This window comes from Saccopteryx bilineata, chromosome 3 (genome assembly GCF_036850765.1).
Source record: "Saccopteryx bilineata isolate mSacBil1 chromosome 3, mSacBil1_pri_phased_curated, whole genome shotgun sequence".
NCBI classification, from domain to species: domain Eukaryota; kingdom Metazoa; phylum Chordata; class Mammalia; order Chiroptera; family Emballonuridae; genus Saccopteryx; species Saccopteryx bilineata.
In genome coordinates this window covers 121,113,452-121,134,220 of record NC_089492.1, presented here as the reverse complement: position 1 = coordinate 121,134,220, position 20,769 = coordinate 121,113,452, and the positions used below count along the sequence as shown (strand labels likewise).

At 39.6% G+C, this 20,769-nt stretch overlaps 2 protein-coding genes across 2 annotated transcripts in view; both read left to right on the top strand.

The window, feature by feature from the left end:
• PELI1 (pellino E3 ubiquitin protein ligase 1) overlaps positions 1-20,769 on the top strand; it is a 1,042,993-nt gene that overhangs the window by 293,279 nt on the left and 728,945 nt on the right. The window lies entirely within an intron of this gene.
• Positions 11,645-20,769, top strand: part of SERTAD2 (SERTA domain containing 2) — a 133,900-nt gene continuing 124,775 nt past the window's right edge. Inside the window, exon 1 of the mRNA XM_066267245.1 lies at positions 11,645-12,246. The gene's annotated coding sequence lies outside the window, so the exon portion shown is untranslated. The remainder of the gene's footprint in view (positions 12,247-20,769) is intronic.

The window sequence follows — 20,769 nt, the reverse complement described above, 5'->3', positions numbered from 1 at the left end:
GCAATTTCTCTCTTGGGAGTTTATCAGATGCAGTATACACATTTCAGTATACACATGAAGTCATTTGTTGTCACAGTGTTTGTACTAACAAAAGGTTAGAAAAAACATAAATATCCTGCAGTTATGTTGCATCTATATGATGCACTATTACATAACCTTGACAGTTAAAGCAGTTCCTCTTTGCACTGATAGAAAAATAAATTAAAAACTGTAATTTATTTCTTATAATTTGGTTGTTTGTGCTTCAGTCAACACTAAAGAAGAAGCCCTGATGACTATCTTTTATCTTGTAAAGATACTTCTTTTTTCATTGAATAAAGAAAGGAAAGAAGAGATCACTATGGAATTGTTTGTCCTTGACAATCTTGCCATAACACGAAGAGGATCCTGTGAGACACTTGCCAGCTACTTCTCCCCTTCAACATTTTATATTTGGTTTGGGGTTGCTGCCCTGGAAGCTGGAAAAGCATGATTGCACCTGCTCCTCATGCTGTACGGCAGACACTTTGAGAGCAGAAAGCTCTTTCAGCTTGTGGCCAGACTCAGCCATGCATGACTAGACCTTCGTGTGTTCCTGCGTCTGCGTATTCTTATTCTGGTGTACACTGGCATTGCTGCTGCTCTCAGCTCAGAAAGGATGCCTTCAGATAAATATACTTCAGCCAACTATTCAAAACAACAGGATTAAATTATATGTGTAGTGAAGAAGTTGGGGAGGGCGGCGATGTTTGGAGGAAGAACCCCAGTTTGTATAACCTGTCTGGCAAAGCCTCAGGATACAGAAGAATGAGGTTGGGGAAAACCTTATCTTTTGGAATTGGCCTTGGACATACTAACTAGCCTATCTCATATCATTCAATAGAATATATAAAATGAAAGTATACCTTGTTAAAAAATAATAATAAATTTAACATGTGTATCTACAACCCAGCTTAAAAAATAGAACATCACCGGTCCTTTACAGAAACCCCTGTGTGCCCATTCTGTAATACCTTCACCTCCCTGGCCTCTCCCTGGACACTACCTTCCTGAATTGTATTTTTCTTTATAGTTGTAATGGTTATGTATGTATTCCTGAGACAGCATTTAGTTTTCTCCACCTTTTGAACTAATAGGTGGAATCTTTGATGACTTGCTTTTTTCACTCAACATTCTATTTTGAGCCCCATCCAGTCCCCTTTCTCTCTCCTCATTGCAGACCTCCAGCCCAGATCTTCTCTTGAGTTCTTGCATTTATTTCCTGACCAGGCTCCCTGCTGACCGCTTCTTCCCTTCAGAATTTATTGTGCAAAACACCATGAAATATTCACCTTAGTGTGTCAAGTTATAATTAAAACTATTTTCTAGAAGCATATTAGCATACATGAGAAATGTTTACCATATATTGTTATACATTTATAAATTTTGTAAACATTTAGGCCAAAATTTTAACAGTGGCTTTCTCTGAACGGCAAGATTATTGACAGTTTGTTTTTTTTTCTTTGTGGGTTTCTACATTTTCCAAGTTTTCAACAGGTGACATGAAGCCTTGGAAGTGAAGTTCAAGTCTTTCCTGCTTTTATTTGCCCGTCTCCCTGTTGTTCTGGGGTGGGGAGGTGTGAGAGTGGGCAGAAGAGCACACAGCCCCCCTTCTCAGGGACACATTTGTATTTAGAGTTCTGGCTCTCTCATCCATCCCCAATTTAGAGCATCATTAACTTGTTTGTGGCAGGGTATCCTGGCCTTTCCCCTGTATTTCAAACAGGATCCCTCATACAGTTGCATAGTACCTGTAGTCCGTCGGAAGGGCGCTCTGAGGTTGTGTTGTTTTAAGTCTTGATTTTATATTTTTAACCTGTGCTTTACGTGTGAAATCCAATGGGACAATGGAGCATGAACAGAGGGATATGCATGTGATGTATTTCTGCTGTTCTTGCTGCCCCATGAGCGCAGAATTCTATGTCCCACAGCCTTGGGAGTTCAGCAAGATGTAAGAAAGTTTCATCTTTGATTGAGTAAGTGGGGGCACTGACAGCCCAGAGGGGTCATGCTCTCCTTGAAACTAGGACTTGTGTGAACACAGAAAACGGGCGATGGCATTCTGAAAGCCTGAACAGTCAAGGAATCTTATCATATCCTTTCTTACTTTTGCCACTTCCCTATATTAGCCAACCACATGTGCTGAAAATGAAGACATAGAAGGAGAGGGAAATATAGGGCACCCCCTATTTCCTTCCCCTGTCAGGCCTTTCTCACTCATCAGTAAGGTGAAGGTAGGTGGAGTGTTGGTAGAATGTGCCCATATCAAGAAGTGAAAAAGAGAAACTATTGAGTTAGTTTTGCATAGCATTTTCACTCTTCCACTAGGATAAGAATAAAATACAATGGACATCCAAGCTACAAAATATGAATCAGATAACTTTAGTGATTCCATTTAGAAGTTGTATGCTCTTATATTTGCATTTAAAACTAGTACTGCACAATATAAAAATAAGCAGTAAAATTCAGGCTAACAATACCAATTTTTGCTTACTTAAAATGACATTAAATAACAAATTAAAACACCCAACACAAGTTGAGAGAAAGACCATAGAAGAAAGGGAAAACATCTATATTCTGGTACCTCTATCAGCACTTTTTTCTGGGCCCCACAAATCATGCTAACAAATCTATGGTTCAGTGTTGCCTTGTAGCTTATGAAAACTCAGACCTTTTCTTTAGAACTGTGTCTCTTCTGTGAGTTCCTTAAGTCTATTCTGAGACCTGAAAGTCAAGAGTTAACCCGTCTTTCTAAATCTCTGCTGTGCATATATGTACTCTGAGGTAATGGACTGGGGTATAGAAATATGAGGAAACTGCATAGGCTAATATCTCAAAATACTACCTCCTATATTAAAAACAGATACAGAACAACACCTAGCAACTATAAATTCTTTGAAGGCGAGAACTCTCTTTCCCCTGTGCTTATCATAGAGGTTTTCCTGTAACAGGACTTAGTAGCTCTTTATCCTATTCCCCAATAAGAGTTTGCTCAATTAAATTTAAAACATTCGTTTCATCATGTTGTTCCAGTTTTCAAACACTTTCCAAGTCTTTTTATTGACTTATCCTATGAAGTGAAACTCTTACCCAGGCACTTAAGGTTCTACAGTGTGTTCGTAAAGTCATGGTGCACTTTTGACTGGTCACAGGAAAGCAACAAAAGACGATAGAAATGTGAAATCTGCACCAGATAAAAGGAAAACTCTCCTAGTTTCATACCTATTCAGTGCAGTTTGATGTGGCCTCATGCACAGATTTTTTAGGGCTCCTTAGGTAGCTATTCTGTATAGCCTCTACAGACTCGTCACTGATTGATGGCCTACCAGAACGGGGTTTCTCCACCAAACTGCCGGTTTCCTTTAACTGCTTATCCCACTGAGTAATGTTATTCCTATGTGGTGGCACTTCATTATAAACGCGCCGATATTCATGTTGCACTTTGGTCACGGATTCGAATTTAGTGAGCCACAGAACACACTGAACTTTCCTCTGTACCATCCACATCTCAACTGGCATGGCCGTGGGCTGCTCTGCTGTATACACGGTGTTACGTCATCATCTGCCCATGCGCACATGCTGCCACATCATCCTGCAGAAAGTGGGAGGGTTTTCCTTTTATTTGGTACAGATTTCACATTTCTATCGTCTTTTGTTGCTTTCCTGTGACCAGTCAAAAGTGCACCATGACTTTACGGGCACACTGTATAATCTGGGCTCAATCTACTTTCCCAATTACATCTCCCAAGACTGCCTAGAACTCAGTAAGTAATTGTTCAATAAATATGGAATAATGGTATCACACAGCTCCTAGGAGTTACAGAAACTGCAGAGGGATAAATCATTAGGCCTTTTAGGGTTAGGGTTATGTAATAGATGCAATCTAACAGTAATGCTCCAATTTTGGGAGCTAGTGATGAGCAGTACAGGCCTTAAATGGGAATTGTAAGAGATGTGATCCTGAGAACAGTCATCTCTGCAGGCTCACATTCTGGCTTTTGCAGAAATCAGGGGCCCAAAGCAATTTGGAGAGGAGCCTACAGCTGTTGCTCAGTCCCCCAGAAAGGGCCTCATTTGCTACCCTGCAGAGCTCCCTCCCTGGGCTCAGGTAAGCTCCTGCATATGGGAGTTTAAGGGCCATGAAGTCATAGCCATTACTAAGGGTCAGAATTTTCTACACTAGTAATGACCCATTAAGGAAAGCTTTGGGTAGAGATAGGCTTTTAAGGCAGTGTAATCCAAGGAGGGGTTATACTTAGTGTACCTTTGTAGGAAACAATTATGTTTTTAACATGCCTACTTGGGGGAAATTCATAACCTGACACGGATGGGAGAAATTTCAAGAGCCATCTCATTCATTCCCATCTTTAGGTTAGAAAACCCCTAACGCTTCTATCTATCCCAAAACCTTCTGGTAACTCCTTTACTTGTTTATCAACTCCAATTTCAGGGATCTATTTATGATATCTTACCTAAATCTCTATAGCTAATGATCTTTCTTCATCTCAGTCAACTTTAAAAGACCTCAGTATCTACTGCTTATTGACACAAAGATAATATTATGATTGTTTCATCCTTATGGCTATTATTAGCGCTGACGGCACCCTAGGAAGTATATAAAAATACATAGGCAAATACATTTTTAGGTCAGTCTTGAAATAAAACTTTCTAAAATCCAAAGATGTTTGGGTGTTTCTCACTTGGAAATGGGGAAGTAGGCAGGTGTGAGTAACACAGCAGCAAGACTGTATTTTACATCTCTGACTGTGGCCCACTCTTCAGAGCCATCACTCATCTCCCATCCAGCCAGGGAAGGAGACTTATAACTACAAAAACATATATTAAACATGTATGGAGGAGCAGGGAGGTGACAGAGGATGCCACGTTGGTAGAAATTATGGGGACTATAGAAGGAGTCAGGGTGCGGTGTGGGGGAAGGGCCTGCAATGATAACCTGTCAGAACTTCATGTGAAAACTGGAAGGCGATATTTGAGTCAGAAGAGAGTTGTAAGGACACTCTCATTACCTTTCCCTCTAACTGCCCCAGCTAAAAACAGAAATGAGAAACACATTGATGTGCTATATTATGAAAGACATCCCAGCCTGGGACTTATATGATCTTGTTCTGTTTCCTACCTTTTTTCACTTACAAAATCTTTACAAGGTGTATCCAGGTTGCAAGATGTACAGTTAGTGCATCCCGTCCTCAGCTGCATGTTATTGCAGAGCATTTACGGCCTTACTTACCATTTTGCAGGTGATGTGTACTACGGTTGCCTACAATATGCTGCTACCTCAAATGCTGCTATGATGAATGTCCTCAATTGTGTCCCTTTATAGACTTGTGAAAAAGTTTCTTAGTGGTGTATATTCCCAGGAGTGAAACTGCTGTGCCATCAGGAAAACACATGCTACATTTCATTTAATATTACAAGGTAACTCCAAAATGACTGAAGCAGTCATTTAAGTTCTAAGAGCAATGGCTTCCACTCAGCCTAGCCAACACTGTGTGTTAGCTACCTTTCACATTTTTGCCTATTTAATGAATGTAAATAAGTGTCTTGTTTTAATATACATTTATCTGATTATAAGTGAGGTTGTGTATCTCTTCATCTACTTGTTAGTCTCTCAAGGTTCCCTTCTGTAAATTAGCCTATTCATATCCTTTGGCTATTTTTCTATTGTTTACTGTTTTGTTTTTTCTTTTCCTCAGTGATTTTCAGGATTCCTAGAATATTCTAGATATTAATCTCTTGTTGGGTTTTTTTAAAGATACAATTCATCTTTTTAAAAAATTTTTTATTTATTCATTTTGGAGAGGAGAGAGAGTGAGAGAGAGTGAGAGAGAGAGAGAGAGAGAGAAAGGAGGGAAGAGTAGGAAGCATCAACTCCCACATGTGCCTTGACCAGACAAGTGCATGGTTTCAAACCGGCGACCTCAGTGTTCCAGGTCAACACTTTATCCACTGTGCCACCACAGGTCAGGCTCTTATTGGTTTTAAACATTGGAAATAACCTCTCAATCTATCGATTTTTCTCTTAACTTGTCTATGATGTTCTCTGTTGAACAGAAAACTTTAATTTTAAACATAGTCAAGTTTATCATTCTTTTAGTTTATAGTTTATGCTTTGAGAATCTTATTTTAAGTAGTCTTTTCCTATCCTAAGATTCCAAAGCAATTCTTCCGCTTTTAATTTCTATTAACTTTATATTTCCCTTTCACTTTTAGGTTGTTAAAAATTCATTGAGAGCTCACCTTTGTATATGGTATGAGATATGGATGCAACCTTATTTTTCTCCACAATGAACCAATTTTCCCAACATTATCTATGAAACAAAACCCCTGTATTAAATTGGATTATTGTTCCCAATCCTTTATGTCCTTCCTGCTATAGAATTATATACTCGGGCCCTTTGCTATGTGATTTGCAGCACCTTCCACTATTGATGTTGGACTTGGACATGTTATTTGGCCAAAGGAATGTTAGATGTGATGGAGGCAGGAGCCTTAAATGTGGTTGATTGATTTGGCTTCACCGCTTCAGCTTCTGTCATTGCCAGAATGAAACATGTGACGAAGATGTGAACTTAACCTGTATCCTGGAGCCAAGCCCAATTGGCTGAGCCCTACCAAGTCTTCATGAGTCCAGGTGAGATCAGCAGAATCTCAGTTCACACACAGACCCATGAAGGAGAAAAAACAATGGCTGCTATAAGGCACTTATATTTTGGGTTATTATTGCAGCAATAATTGACCATCTCAGCATGATTTTATTATAGATAAAAGGTGTGATGTTACCATTATCACATACCAAGTTCTCATAGGTAAATGGGTTGTTTCTAAATTCTCTTTCTGGTTCCATGTCCCACATGTCTGTTACTATAGCTTATAATATGTCTTACTCTCCGGGAGGGTAAATTTTCCCTCCCTCTGATTTTCTTTTTAAAAAATGGTCAGATTATAATGAAGTTTAGTCATCAGTATGCATTTCAGAATGTTTAAATTCCTCAAATCCTGCTACAAGTTTGAATGGCTTACACTGTTTATAAATAAATTTAGATATCATTAAGAGCTTAATAATTTTACATCATTCTATCCACAAATATATATACCCCCACTTAGGTCTTCTTTGAAGTCTTTTTTTCTTTTAAAGCTCTTATTTATTGATTTTAGAGAGAAGAGAGAGTGAGAGAAGGGGGAGAGGAGTGAGAAGCATCAACTCGAAGTAGTTGCTTCTCGTATGTACCCTGACCAGGCAAGCCCAGGGTTTTGAACCCTCAACCTCAGCATTCCAAGTTGATGCTTTATCTACTGCGCCACCATAGGTTAGGCTGAAGTCTTTTAGTAGAATTAACATTTTCTTCCATAAAGGCTTTGTGCATTTTTTCTTAGGTTAATTCTTAAATTTATAGTTTGGTTGTACTTTCTAGTTTGTTAGTAATAATGTGTAGGAATAATTTTGGTTTGCATGAATTGATTTTGTATTTAGGTTTCTTACTATTGCAGTTAAGATTAGGTTTGGCTATGAGTAACAAAGCCACACAGAGAGACACAAACTAAAACAACAGCAGCACAAATGAGATAAAAGTTTATTCCAGAAATTCAAGAGAATTGGAGGTAGATTAGGCTTGGGGCCAGTACAGAAGTGCCTTCTGCCTTTTTGCTGTGCCATGTGTGGCTTCCATACCCCAGGTCAGCTGATGGTCCATGTTGACTGCTGAAGCTCCAGCCATATACCTTCATTTCAGGTGACAGGAAAGTGGAGGAGGCACACCTCTTTCTTTAAGGATGTATGTACCAATTCCGCTTTTAATTGCCTAGAACATGGCAATACTTAGCTACAAAGGAAGCTAACAAATGTTGTCTTTATTCTGATTGGCCATGTGTCCTATTTTTAAAAATCCTGGTACTGTACTATGGAAGAAGGGGAGAATAGCATATTCATCATCTTGCTGAATTCTCTTATTATTTCTAATAGCTTATTATTTTTACCAGGTGTGTTATATGGTTGGTCATATTACTACAAACAATTCCAGTTTTATCTCTTTCCTTCTGGTTCTTTAATTTCTTCTTCCTTTTACAAATCTGTTCTGTTAGCCAGGACTTCTGGTATCATGTTAAATAGCAGTGGCAACCTTTAATAATATTTAAAGTCAATCCATTAAATAATATTTTTGCTGTATATTTGGTGCTTTATAAAGTTAAGTAAATTCCTTTTTATACCTAATTTTCTAAAAGTTTTTATTATTACTAAGTGGTGTACTTTCTTAAATGCTTTTTCTCTCCTAGTCTTTTTGTTTTCCAGAGAAAGACAGAGAGAGAGAGAAGACAGACAGGAAGGGAGAGAGATGAGAAGCATCAACTTGTAGTTGTAGCATGATAGTGCTTTGGTTGTTCACTGATTACTTCTCATATGAGCCTTGACCAGGGGTGGGGGAAGGGCTCCATCTAAGCCAGTGACCCCTTGCTCAAGCCTGTGATCTTGGGCTCAAGCCAGCAAGCTCAGGGTTTAGAACCTGGGACCTTAATGCTCTATCCACTGCGCCACCACCGGTCAGGCAGCAAAGGGAAATTTTATAAATAATAAACTAAATCCTGCTTATCTCTAGCAAACACACTTAAAGTCTTCCTAGACTTTTTCTCAGGTTTCTATTTAAATATTATGTGTGTGTACTTTTGAGCCTCTCAATTAGATTGAAAGTTCTTTGGGACAACAAAATCTCATGCAGTACTTTTTAAAGTAATCATAATAGTTCCTAGCACACCATCACTCTCATTGCACTGCAAGAAAAATGACAGTAACAATTTAAATATATTATTTGTATGTTGAAATTTGCATTTTGAAGTGTGGCTTCCACATATGAGAAATTTTATACTGTGTACTTTGAAATGATAAACTACAAAGCTTCTTATATATTGTGGATTCATACATCACATTAACTACAATATTTTTAAGCTTATAAAATAAATTGATTTTCCCATACTTCTAAGTGTTACAGTTATAAGGTATGCTAATGGTATTTATGAAAGACAATTTTCCAGCTTCATTCTCTTTTAGGGATCACCTTGCTAATGTGTAACATAGCCCTTTGTACAATGAAGGTAGAAAGGGAAGCGATCACAAAGAATGAGAAATAGAAAATATTTAGGAGAAAGGAAATATATGTGGGAGAAAGTAAACAAATATGTGAAAAAGAAAAAGAACAAGAAAGAAAGGAATAAACAGGGGTTCTCAAATCAAACATTTATTTTAATACTTATTCAAGTCACCTGGGATGTTTGTTTAAAAAGCAGATGTCTACGTCCAGCCTACAGAGATAATGATTCTAAGAGCAGACCCAGGAATCTGGGTGGGCCTTGGACAGCCATTAAAAAAATACTGATAGCAGAATTAGAAAATGACACATGGCTGGGGCTGGAGTTGTGCCAGTAACAAATGACAAAGTGGCAACATCTGCCACAGGATGCTAACCCTGAGTATTGGCAGATCCTTGGAAAAATATTATGTCTAGATTCAAAATCTTCTTCTGAGTTATAAGCACCCTCCAGAGTATGTAAGATAACACTCTCACCAGTTATATTCACCTGAGCCACAACATGATCTCACAGTGGAAGAAACAAGAAAAGGGCTTTCTCTAAAATGCATCATTAGCACATTCTTAAATGTAGTACAACAGCTCACATTAGAAATGGAAGTGACTTTTTCCCACATGAGGGATTTAGTCTGTCGAGATTATCACAGGGTGAACTGGGAAAGGGAACACTGTCTACCTTCTGTGGATCACTGTGTCCTGGGGTCAGGACACTGGCCTCCTTCCACTGCCGAATTCCAAAGGAGTTTCAACACACAGAGGGGCAACACATACACAAGCTAGGTATTACCAAAAGTTTGTAGCCTGGCTCATTTTCTCCGGTGGGCTCAGGATTACAGGCTGAAATCATGGAGTAGGGCTAAAGTCAGAAAGGGAAGAGGTAAAAGGTGTCAGGCTGAGTGTCACAGTTACAGCTCAGGGCAAGAATCATACCCTAAAATGACAACAATCAAGGAAAAACTTCAACAGGGCCAGAGTAAACCTTTAAGACCCCTCTGAATTCCACAGTGGGTATTCTAAGTAGTTTTGAACATCTCTTTTTGTAGGGATATGATTTGCCTTTCTTTGGTTTCTTAATAGGAAGCAATTGTAAATTTCAAGGTGCAAAAGTGCACCTTGTGGGAAAAAAGGTGGATTTTTTTTTTTTTTTTTTTTTTTTTTTTTTTTTTTTTGCCAGTGTAACGGCCTTTTGTGGTATTTCTGTTCAGGTTTATTGGTAATTACAGCTACGTCCAAATTCAAGGGTGTTACGTGGAAAGAGTTAAGGTCTGTAAAATGACTACTGGACAATGGGCAAGATCTGAGAAAAGCTGTACAGTTCCTGGGAATGAGCAGTGAGAAGATCTAGCAGCAGCTGCTCCCCAGCATTGCCATCAGGTAGTAGGTGAGGAGGGTGCTGGGCAGTGGGAGAGCTTGGTGCGAGAGAGAGGGGTGGAGGAAGCCAAGATACATACAAGCATTTTAAAAGCAAATGCCAGGTTAAGAAGTGCCCTTTCCAGAAACTCAATAAAGAAATGGTACGTATTCAGGAGCTGTTTCAACCTGTCCAAACCCTACCCTGACTTCCCCAGAAAACAAGCAAGCAAGGGGGCAAATGACATTGCCAAGCCTCCGGTCTCCGGTTTCCAGCTTCCTCAGATATCAGAGCACAGCCCCACAGGACATCACACGGAGCTGTCTCCCAGAGTGGGCACTGCATGGACGTGGACAAAGTTTTGATCTGATTCACTCCAAATGTGGTTGCCCTTCGGGTGTGGAGTTTGGCCGCAGGGCTTCCCCGGCAGCGCTAGGCAAAGACAGAAGAGCAGCAGCAGTAGCCTGCAAGCCTCGGCCGCCGCCTCCTCCTGCCGGCGTGGTGTCGGCAACACAGCCAGTCCCTATCGCTGTCACGCCGCCAGCGGCGCGGCCCCTCCGCCGCCCGCCCGCGCGGCCCCAGCCCTCACACTGTTATTTGCGTGACTGACCCGAACCCGGCGGGAGGGAGGACCTGGTCGCGGGAGGGTGGGGAGGGTGTTAGCTCGCCTACTTCTTCCCCTCTGTCTCGCTTAGGCCACCTTCTTCTCCTAATTGGTCATACACTTGCGTCCATCATCCCCACGCGGCCCTGGGATTGGCGGAAGGCGCACTTCTGAAGCGAGGCGAGCAGAGTGACTCCGCGGGTCTCCGGCGCCTCATCTTTCCCTCCACCCCCACTTCAACCTCCACCCACCTCTCCCCACCCCCAACTCTACTTCCTCCGCCCCATTCGCGGCAGTGTCCTTAGTAGACTCATTGGGCTAGGGGCGAAGCCAGCCGGCTATCGAGCCGCACTGTCATTGGTCGATGCTCACGCCCGTCGGAGCGGCGGGCTTCGCCGTTGGGTGGCTGTACTCTACTCCCCGCCCCCACCGCCTCGCCCTCTCAGTCGCCTCCTCCCCTCCCGGCTCTTCTCGGCTCCCATTCCCCGCCCGTCCCCGCCGCATCTTCCCTGTCCAGCTGGGCGGGGACTGCTGTACGACTCTGTAAAGTCTGTGAGTCACTGCACAACCCATCAATCCAATTAAATGTCTTGAGCGAGCTGAGCGGGCGGTGCTGCCGCCACCGCCGCTCGCCCCGCCGCGGCCGCCCCTGTTCCCAGCGCCCCACTGATCCATGGCTGTCTGTCTGTACTTGTTACGGTGTAACCTCCTCCGCCTCCTCCTCCTCCTCCTTCTCAGGAGCCGCTGCAACTTCCCCTCAGCCTGCCTCCTCCTTGGCTTGGGGACTGCAAAGGCATGGGATAGATCCAGAGCCACTTCTGTCTCCCCTCCAGCCCTCGCTCAGTTTCTCCCCCTTTAAATTAAAGTCTGTTCCTCGGTCATCGTCGTTTTAGAGCTTTATTTATCAGTCTATTATTTCCCTCCCTGGAACAGGGGGTCTCAGGGTCCGGGGAGTTTATTTTAAGGAGGGGGCTTTCCACCCCGCCCACCGTTTCTCCTCCGTTTTCGGCCGTGACTTGATTTCCCTGCTCCTCTCGGCTCCCACCTCTCGAACTCACCGTCCCGCACTCGAGTGACGCACCGACACCCCCCGCCCACAGCCCAGACGTCCCCTCCCTCGCTGCCACCCCGACGCGTCTCGGAGCTGGACCCGGTGGCGACTTCTTCGCGGAAGGGTGAGTATCGTGTAGGATTTCGGGGGAGGGATATGGGAAAAGGTTGTAGCGGTCCACTTTGGGGAGTGCAGGGATCACATTGTGGGAAGAAGGCTCCTGGTCCGGCGTGGATTTGAGGTGGCCACTGCCTCCCTTCCTAGCTCTCTCTTCCCCCGCCCCTCGACTCCTTATTCACCAGCCCTGCTGTATTTCTAGGTATTGCCAGACTTCCACCATCGGGGCATTATAACGCTTACAAAATGAGCGGTAATGGCATGCTTTCTGTCTTTAGGATGCTTAGTGAGCTGTACTAGTCCGCAGTGTGATCTGATAGACTCTATGACCTGCAAAAAGTGTAAAATGGCCAATAGGTACATTTTCCTCCAAATCAAAGTTAAACTTTTATTTAATAAAGACAAGACAAAAGGTATTTTTAATTTAAATGTGTGGCAGTAGAGCAAGGAAAGACAGGTTGCCTGGTGGTGTGGCTTACTATTTTTATTTTAAAATAGTTTTATAGGTTCCCTTTTGAAAAAAAAAATATGGGTTCAGTACTAAAGTAAAGGTTATTGAGTCTTTGAACCTGTTGGAGGAAAGCAAGGTAAGATAAACATCCAGCTTCACACTTCATCTTTAGCTCACCTCTTTCCTAGCAAGAAATTACAACACAGAATTTTTTATTTCTCAGTCACTGGGCACAGTGTGGTGTGTTAAGGATAAAAATAGTTATTTTTTCTTTTGATATCCCTCTTTTTATTCTTGATTGTCTTTAAACAATGTCATGTTACCGAATTTTGGAAAATTTTAATTTGGTTTCTTGATTGTTGGATGCTCAGAAGTACACATACTTGACTGTATATGCTTTATGAAAATCTTGCCTTATACATCTTTAGTATTTAATTGGAGAGAAAAGTAAAAATTATGAGTAGTTACTCTGAATTGACTTCTGAGGTCATTTTTGAGAATTCAGTTTATTTAAAATGGTATTACTCTTTTTTAATCTAGTTCTGGTCTAGTTGTTCACCATATTCAAATTAGGCCAAACCAAACATGTTTTGAAATATTAAAGTACAAGAAAGTCCTGTTAGTAGTTCATTCTCTCCTTCTCTTTCAGACTAATCAGAATAAATTGTTACTAAATTTAATTTTAAAGAATAGCTTGTTCCTGGACTGAAATCTGCCAACTTTCTACAGAAAGATTTCTTTTTAAAGAGCAGAAATGATTATGATCAGCCCAAAGTAGTAAAGTTGACTCAAGTGTAAATGCTATTGAAAGGAAATGCTTGTCATATGCCCCTAAACCTTGCAAAGTATTTCAGGAAGACCTATACAAACCTTTTTCGAATTGTTTAATAAAATTTATCACGTGGCCTTTTTCATGAGTGTAAGACTGAATCATTGAGAGGCCTCATTGCAGAGGAGCCAGGTTGCCTGAGTTTAAATTTTGCTGTCATCCTTAGATGGCTATTTGACCTTGAGCAAGCTTCAAACCTGAACTGTACTGGTTTTCTCCTGTAAATAGGAATGATGACTTGCTCTAAGGGCTGCTGTAAGGATAAATAAGAATGCATGGCACAGAGCACTTGGTGCTAGCTGTTCCATCATCATCACTACCCTTAGAGAGAATGTCTAATGTTGTTAAGAGTGGAGCCTCTAGAATTAGATTTTGTAGGCTCAAGTCCCAACATTTCCTCGTACTGTCTATGAGACTGTGGTCAAGTTAACCTCAGATTCCCTATCTGTAAAATGGAGATAACGGAAGCACTTACTTCATAGGGATATTGTGAGGTCGGAATGAGTTGACCTATGCAAAGATCTTTTTTTTTTTTTTTCCAAAGATCTTGACTAATGTTTGGTACATCTTTGCAAAGATCTTGACTAGCATTTGATATATCTTTTTAAGTCTAATTCTCTGTTATGCTCTTTGTATGTCTTGAAACATTAGTAAATTTTTTGTAAAGATTAATTATTGCGGTTAAAATAAGTAAAATTCTTATTAGTATGCATGATGTTCTATGGGAGTTACACTTTCATTTTTCTTTATTTATTTTATAGGTAAGGGAGGGAGGGGGGGGGAGAGAGAGAGAGAGAGAGAGAGAGAGAGAGGGGCAAAGGGCAGGGGAGGAGCAGGAAGCATTAACTCCCATATGTGCCTTGACCAGGCAAGTCCAGGGTTTTGAACCAGCAACCTCGGCACTCCAGGTTGAGTGCTTTATTCACTGTACCACCACAGGTCAGATGATTTAAATACTTTTAAACTAGTGTTTATTTGAGTACTTATGAACATTCATTATTTGATGAGTTGACTTGATCATTCTTTCATTTAAACTTGCCAAAGAGGATATACATACCTCTATTTTTATGATACCTATCACACCTTTGCTGTTATCTGTGATTTTCTCTATTAAACAGAATGCTGTTTGAGGGTAAGAATAGTGTTTCATTCATAATTTAATCTCTAGTATCTAGCAGAGTACCTGGTAAATAAAGAAGCTTAATGAATGCTATGAAATGAATTAAATGTTATTCTGAAGTTGTTTATGAATAAGTGAATGACATTATAAGTGATATTGTGGAGAATGCTATTATTTTATATTGTTGAGTTGATTTTTTACACTCAATTATTACTTTTGTAAATAGAGGATAAATGAGAAGAATTACATTATAATTTACATTTTTTTGAGAAAATATTTTTCATTTTGAAGAATAAACATAAAGTAGTTTGAAAAGTACGTATCAAATATCTTCCTTTGATACCTGACATGACCATTTTTTATTGTAAGATTTTCTGCCACCCAAACATTCTGTCACTAAATTGGATGTTATTATAATTAATGTGAATTATATGAATTAGATGTTTGAATGTCCAAAATGATGCTGTGGTAATATCAGCTTCAGAATTAATAACAATAAAGAGAATTTATTAAACTAACACTGTGATAATAAAATGGCATTATTTTCTTAAGGACTAAAGCTCTTTTTCTCTTTCCATTCAAGAATGAAACTTTTTCCCTTGAGGACTATTAATAAATATTTAGCTTTTGAAATAGCTGTAGCAAATAGAGTAATAGGAATCATAAAGTAGGTGAATGTAATTCGTAAAGAAAACAATTTAAACTTCATCACACACTTAATAGGCAGTACACAATTAGGGAGTATATATTTTTTAAATATACAAAATTGATGGGGCCTAGTACCTGCTTCACTTATAGAATTACTCTGTTTTACAGGATTTGTCAATAAAATCTTGTTTAATTATCATGCTCCCTGAAATTATAAAATGTAAGAATATCTTTTATGAAAGAGATAAACTCAGTAAAGAAATCTGAATACTAGTTGGCTTAGAAGTGTTAGTGTTCAGTGGCATTGTTAAACTTTTTAAATACATATACTATGTACTTTGATGTGGATAATTTTGTATACATAAACCTTTGTTTAATCGCCAGTTACCCAGTTTATCCTAATATATTGCGTTTTAATTGGCTAAACAATTAAAACTTGCCCTTTTATGTTCATATTAAAGCAGCCAATCTAAAATGCAACTTTTTTTTTTTTTTTTTTTTTCCTTTCTGAAGCTGGAAACAGGGAGAGACAGTCAGACAGACTCCCGCATGCGCCCGACCGGGATCCACCCGGCACGCCCACCAGGGGCGATGCTCTGCCCACCAGGGGGGGATGCTCTGCCCCTGGGGGGGGGTCGCTCTGCCGAGACCAGAGCCACTCTAGCGCCTGGGGCAGAGGCCAAGGAGCCATCCCCAGCGCCCGGGCCATCTTTGCTCCAATGGAGCCTTGGCTACAGGAGGGGAAGAGAGAGACAGAGAGGAAGGAGGGGGTGGGGGGTGGAGAAGCAAATGGGCGCTTCTCCTGTGTGCCTTGGCCAGGAATCGAACCTGGGTCCCCCGCACGCCAGGCCGACGCTCTACCGCTGAGCCAACCGGCCAGGGCTTAAAATGCAACTTTAAAAAATTAATTTATAGACACTTAGAAACTAAACTTAAGTGTCTGGTCTGCAAGATGGAAGGTCACTTATTTTTTATTTGATACATTTTAGCATGACATTGTCTCTGTAGCTCACATCCTCTTTCTTATCTCTTCCTTTCAATTAACATTTTTGTCAAGACATTTGAGTGTTACTATTTTACAGTCATATATAATGTCTCCAACTTTTTAAAAAGCAATGTTTCTGATGAATTGTTTGGAAAGAAGATGATAGTGAGGTAGATAAAACTTTTAGGTCTTGTGATTTCTGTCCTGTCTTCTAACATTAGGGAAATGAATAACTATATACTAAGACTTCACTTAATATCATCAATAAGTTCTGTGTCTATATGTGAAAGAACATAAAACAAAGCCAGCTTTTTACTGTAGGTTAATTGATGCAAAGAAGAGTTCATTTTCTACTTTGTAATGAAACTACATTATTTGAGGACCTGCTGTACTCTGTCAGTGATCAAAAATAGAGAAAAATAATATATGCATTATCTATTGATATAAATTTAGAATTAATTAAGGTCCATGGAGTTCTGGACTGAGCAGTGCTACTTATTGGCATATGACCTTGAGCTTTACACTTAACTTCCATGATTCTCCTCAAGTTCTTACCTTTCAGTGGGAAGAGGAAAGGCTGTTACCTTCCCCTCATTCACAGAGGATGTTGTAGGGGTAAGTTGTAAGTGCTTTATGAAAGCACTGGAGAAGGACAAGATGCAAAGAAATACAAAGTAAACATTAGCATTTAGAAATGGATATTTGTTTATTCTTGTTTAAAAATTGTGACCTTTCAGATATGTTGTCTGAAGGATATTTTTCCTTTTAACTTTCTATTTTATTTATTTATTTATTTTTATTTATTTATTTTGTATTTTTCCGAAGTTGGAAATGGGGAGGCAGTCAGACAGACTTCCGCATGCGCCCAGCCGGGATCTACCCGGCACGCCCACCAGGGGGCAATGCTCTGCCCATCTTGGGGCGTTGCTCTGCCGCAATCAGAGCCATTCTAGCGCCTGAGGCACAGGCCACAGAGCCATCCTCAGTGCTCGGGTAAACTTTGCTCCAATGGAGCCTTGGCTGCGGGAGGGAAAGAGACAGAGAGGAAGGAGAGAGGGAGGGGTGGAGAAGCAGATGGGCGCTTCTCCTATGTGCCCTGGCTGGGAATCGAACCCAGTACTCCTGCATGCCAGGCCAACGCTCTATCACTGAGCCAACCGGCCAGGGCCTAACTTTGTATTTGAAGAGACTTCTTAATATGTTCATGGTATATCTAAGATACTTTTTAAAGAGGCTAGGAACTTTGGTTAAATTGAATGGAGCTGTAAATGTCAATACTGAGTTTTGGTATAACCTGGATTATAGCAAAGGTTCATGTTTTATGAACAAACTTTATGTATCTAAGACATAATACATTTTATTAAGTTATAGCTTGTAAAACTTGCTTGTACATTGCAGGAAAAAATATTCAGAGCCTGACCTATTGTGGCGCAGCGGATAAAGTGTCGACCCGGAACACTGAGGTCGCTGCTTCGAGACCCTAGGGTTTGCCTGGTCAAGGTATAAATGAAAGTTGATGCTTCCTGCTCCTCCCCCCTTTCTCTCACTCTAAAAATGAATTAAAAAAAAAAAAACTAAAACAAACAAAAAACTCACTCATATCTCAAAAAAAAATTCAGGCATATCAGACTCCATATATTCAAAGAAAAAACTATTTACTTTTAAATTTCGAAATGATTATTTAGGTGTAGGACCCCTTGTTATACTCATTTATTCTGTACTTTGAAAGCAGTAAAATATACACATTTCAGAATACAGTGGCTTGGATTTTATTTATTCTAACTAATCTTTTTTTGCACATTTTATTTATATATTTTTAGAGAAAGAGAGAGAGAAGGGGGAGGAGCAGGAAGCATCAACTCCCCTATGTGCCTTGACCAGGCAAGCCTGGAGCTTTGAACTGGTGACCTCAGCATTCCATGTCAGTGCTTTATCTACTGTGCCACCACTGGTCAGGCCTATTCTAGCTAATCTTTTATTTTAATCTTTTGAGAAGGTGAGTGAAGACAGGTGTGGAAAGACTGTATATTAAGAAACTAGTCTTCTCAGAGTTGAAATCTTTAAAAGTCAAAAGCTCAGATTTAGCACATTATGTAAGTTTCTTTTTTTTTTTTTTAGATGTGAAATGTATCTAATTGTTATTTTTTAAAACTTTATTCAATTTAGAGAGGAGAGAGAGAGAGAGAGAGAGAAAGAGAGACAGAGAGAAGGGGGAGGGAGGAACTGGAATGATCAACTCCCATATGTGCCTTGACCGGGCAAGCCCAGGGTTTCAAACCAGCAACCTCAGCGTACCAGGTTGATGCTTTATCCACTGTGCCACCATAGGTCAGGCTGTAAGTTTCTTTTAATTCAGCTTTACCTCTTTCTGGTTATTAGCAGAAGAGTTGTCACAGCCTCATGATGTTACTAACTTTTTAACTGGAAGTGAAATTCTAGTGTACTCAGATTAAGACCTAGCAAAACAAGTGGACATACAAAGAAATATTATTTATTTCAAGTAACATTGAGAATAGTGAACAATGTTCTTCTAATATGAAGCTAAGCAGAAATCAACTTTTATAAATACAGTGGAGGTTTTTTGTCCTTATTGTTCAACATCTAACTGATGGAAACTTAGAAAGAAAGATAGATTTCTTCTCCACTTTTGAATTTAAAGTCCACATTAGTGTTAATAATGTTTTATATGGTGGTATATATTACACTTTAGTATATTGAATGTTTGCTTTTACCATAGTAAATAAAACAACACAAACAGCTCACTTTTAATTTAATTTTTTGTTTGTCACAACCCCCTCCCTTTGTTCTACCATTGTTTTTCAGTTTCCTTAATATTTCCACATGGATTGCCTTCTTTTTGTGCATCATCTTTCTTATTCTGCTCAATCTTCTTTTTCACATTGGTATTTTTTTCCCTTGATCACAGCAGGTTTTTTTCTTTAGCCTCTGCTTCTGTATAAGGTGTGAAGTTAGTAATTTTCATTTATTTCAATCTGCTTTCATGAGATAGAGGCAAAGTCCTTCTATATAGAAAATTGGTTTTGCCTTATCTCAGAAGATGTGTTCAATGACCATCTAATCTACACACAACCTAACAGGTCATTTTGTAAACCTAAAACCAAGTTTTAGCTTATGTGAGGTGGAGAAAGGGAAATTGTGACATGGTTATTATTTACCACTTTTCTGTTAACCTCTTTTATGGTGGGATGCCCACAGAATTTTTTTGTCCATGTTACCTTTTTAAGCCATCTCTAACATCCAAGCTTTGTTTTGCTCCACGCCCACTGCCCTGGTGAGCTCTAGAGGCTGTTTCAGCAATGACCATTTCCACCTGGGTAGGGGGCAGCTGGCCTGAGAATGTCACATTAAACAAGAAGAGCAGCTCTTTTGTTTTGTTTTATTTTATTTTGTTTTGTTTTGAACTCCTTAAAACCAGACTGAACGTCAGACCAAGTCCACTGTGAGATTTTCCAGGGTTCACCATTGTTAAATGATTAATGGTTCCTGGTAAAGTAACCATCAGCTTTTTTGTCTTCCACGGCTTCAGCTCAAATGAAATGTATCCCTTTGAGTTAACTTTTGTTTTGATTTTAAGGGTTCTTTTCACCCAGGAAATCAAAGGATTTGAAAATGCATCTGCATTATTAAACAAAAAAGGTTTACATAAAACTCCTCTGAGTAAAAAGTTTTCCTAAGTACCAAAATCCATTGATTTGGAGAGAATGTTTTATAGTTTCTCAAAATACCTGACATTACTCAGACATCAGTAGTAGAAAACCTTTCAATTTGATTAAACAAAATGAATCCTCCTTTTGATTTAGAAAACAAACAGTCCATGTTTACTTTTTATTTAAACAATTCAAATATAAGATTAGATAAACTGCCTTTGGGAGTCGATTTAAATAAGAGATGTCTCAGAAATTGTACTTTATAAAATCTGTGCCTCATGGAAGAAGCTTGGTCAATTTTTGTTTTTTCATATATGTCCCATTCCTGAATCTCTCTTTCTTTCTCTCCCTTCTATCTCCCCCTTCCTTCCTTCCTTCCTTCCTTCCTTCCTTCCTTCCTTCCTTCCTGCCTGCCTGCCTGCCTGCCTGCCTTTCAACAGGTATTTATTTATTGAGCACTTACTATGTGCCAGCTACTCTTTCTAGACATTACAGCACTGAAGAAAAGAGACAGATATTCCTTTCCTTAAAGAAATTACATTAAAATAATTTGGTTTGTACGAGCTTATTATCTACTATTTGGATTAGTCACAACTAAACATTGTATAATAATGATCTGGAAAAAAGTAAGATTTCTTTATATAGATTTTTTGCTCGTTAACCTGATATAAAAGGAATCCTAAATCTTGAAACAGAACTTCATTTGAATGGATAATTTTTATTTTGAGTTTGAGTTGAAGTATTAAAAACTGGATGTTTCCACCAGAAATCTGAAATTATCCTCATTTGTGAACTCTGGGATACCTGATAGTGGAAATAGTCTGAAATT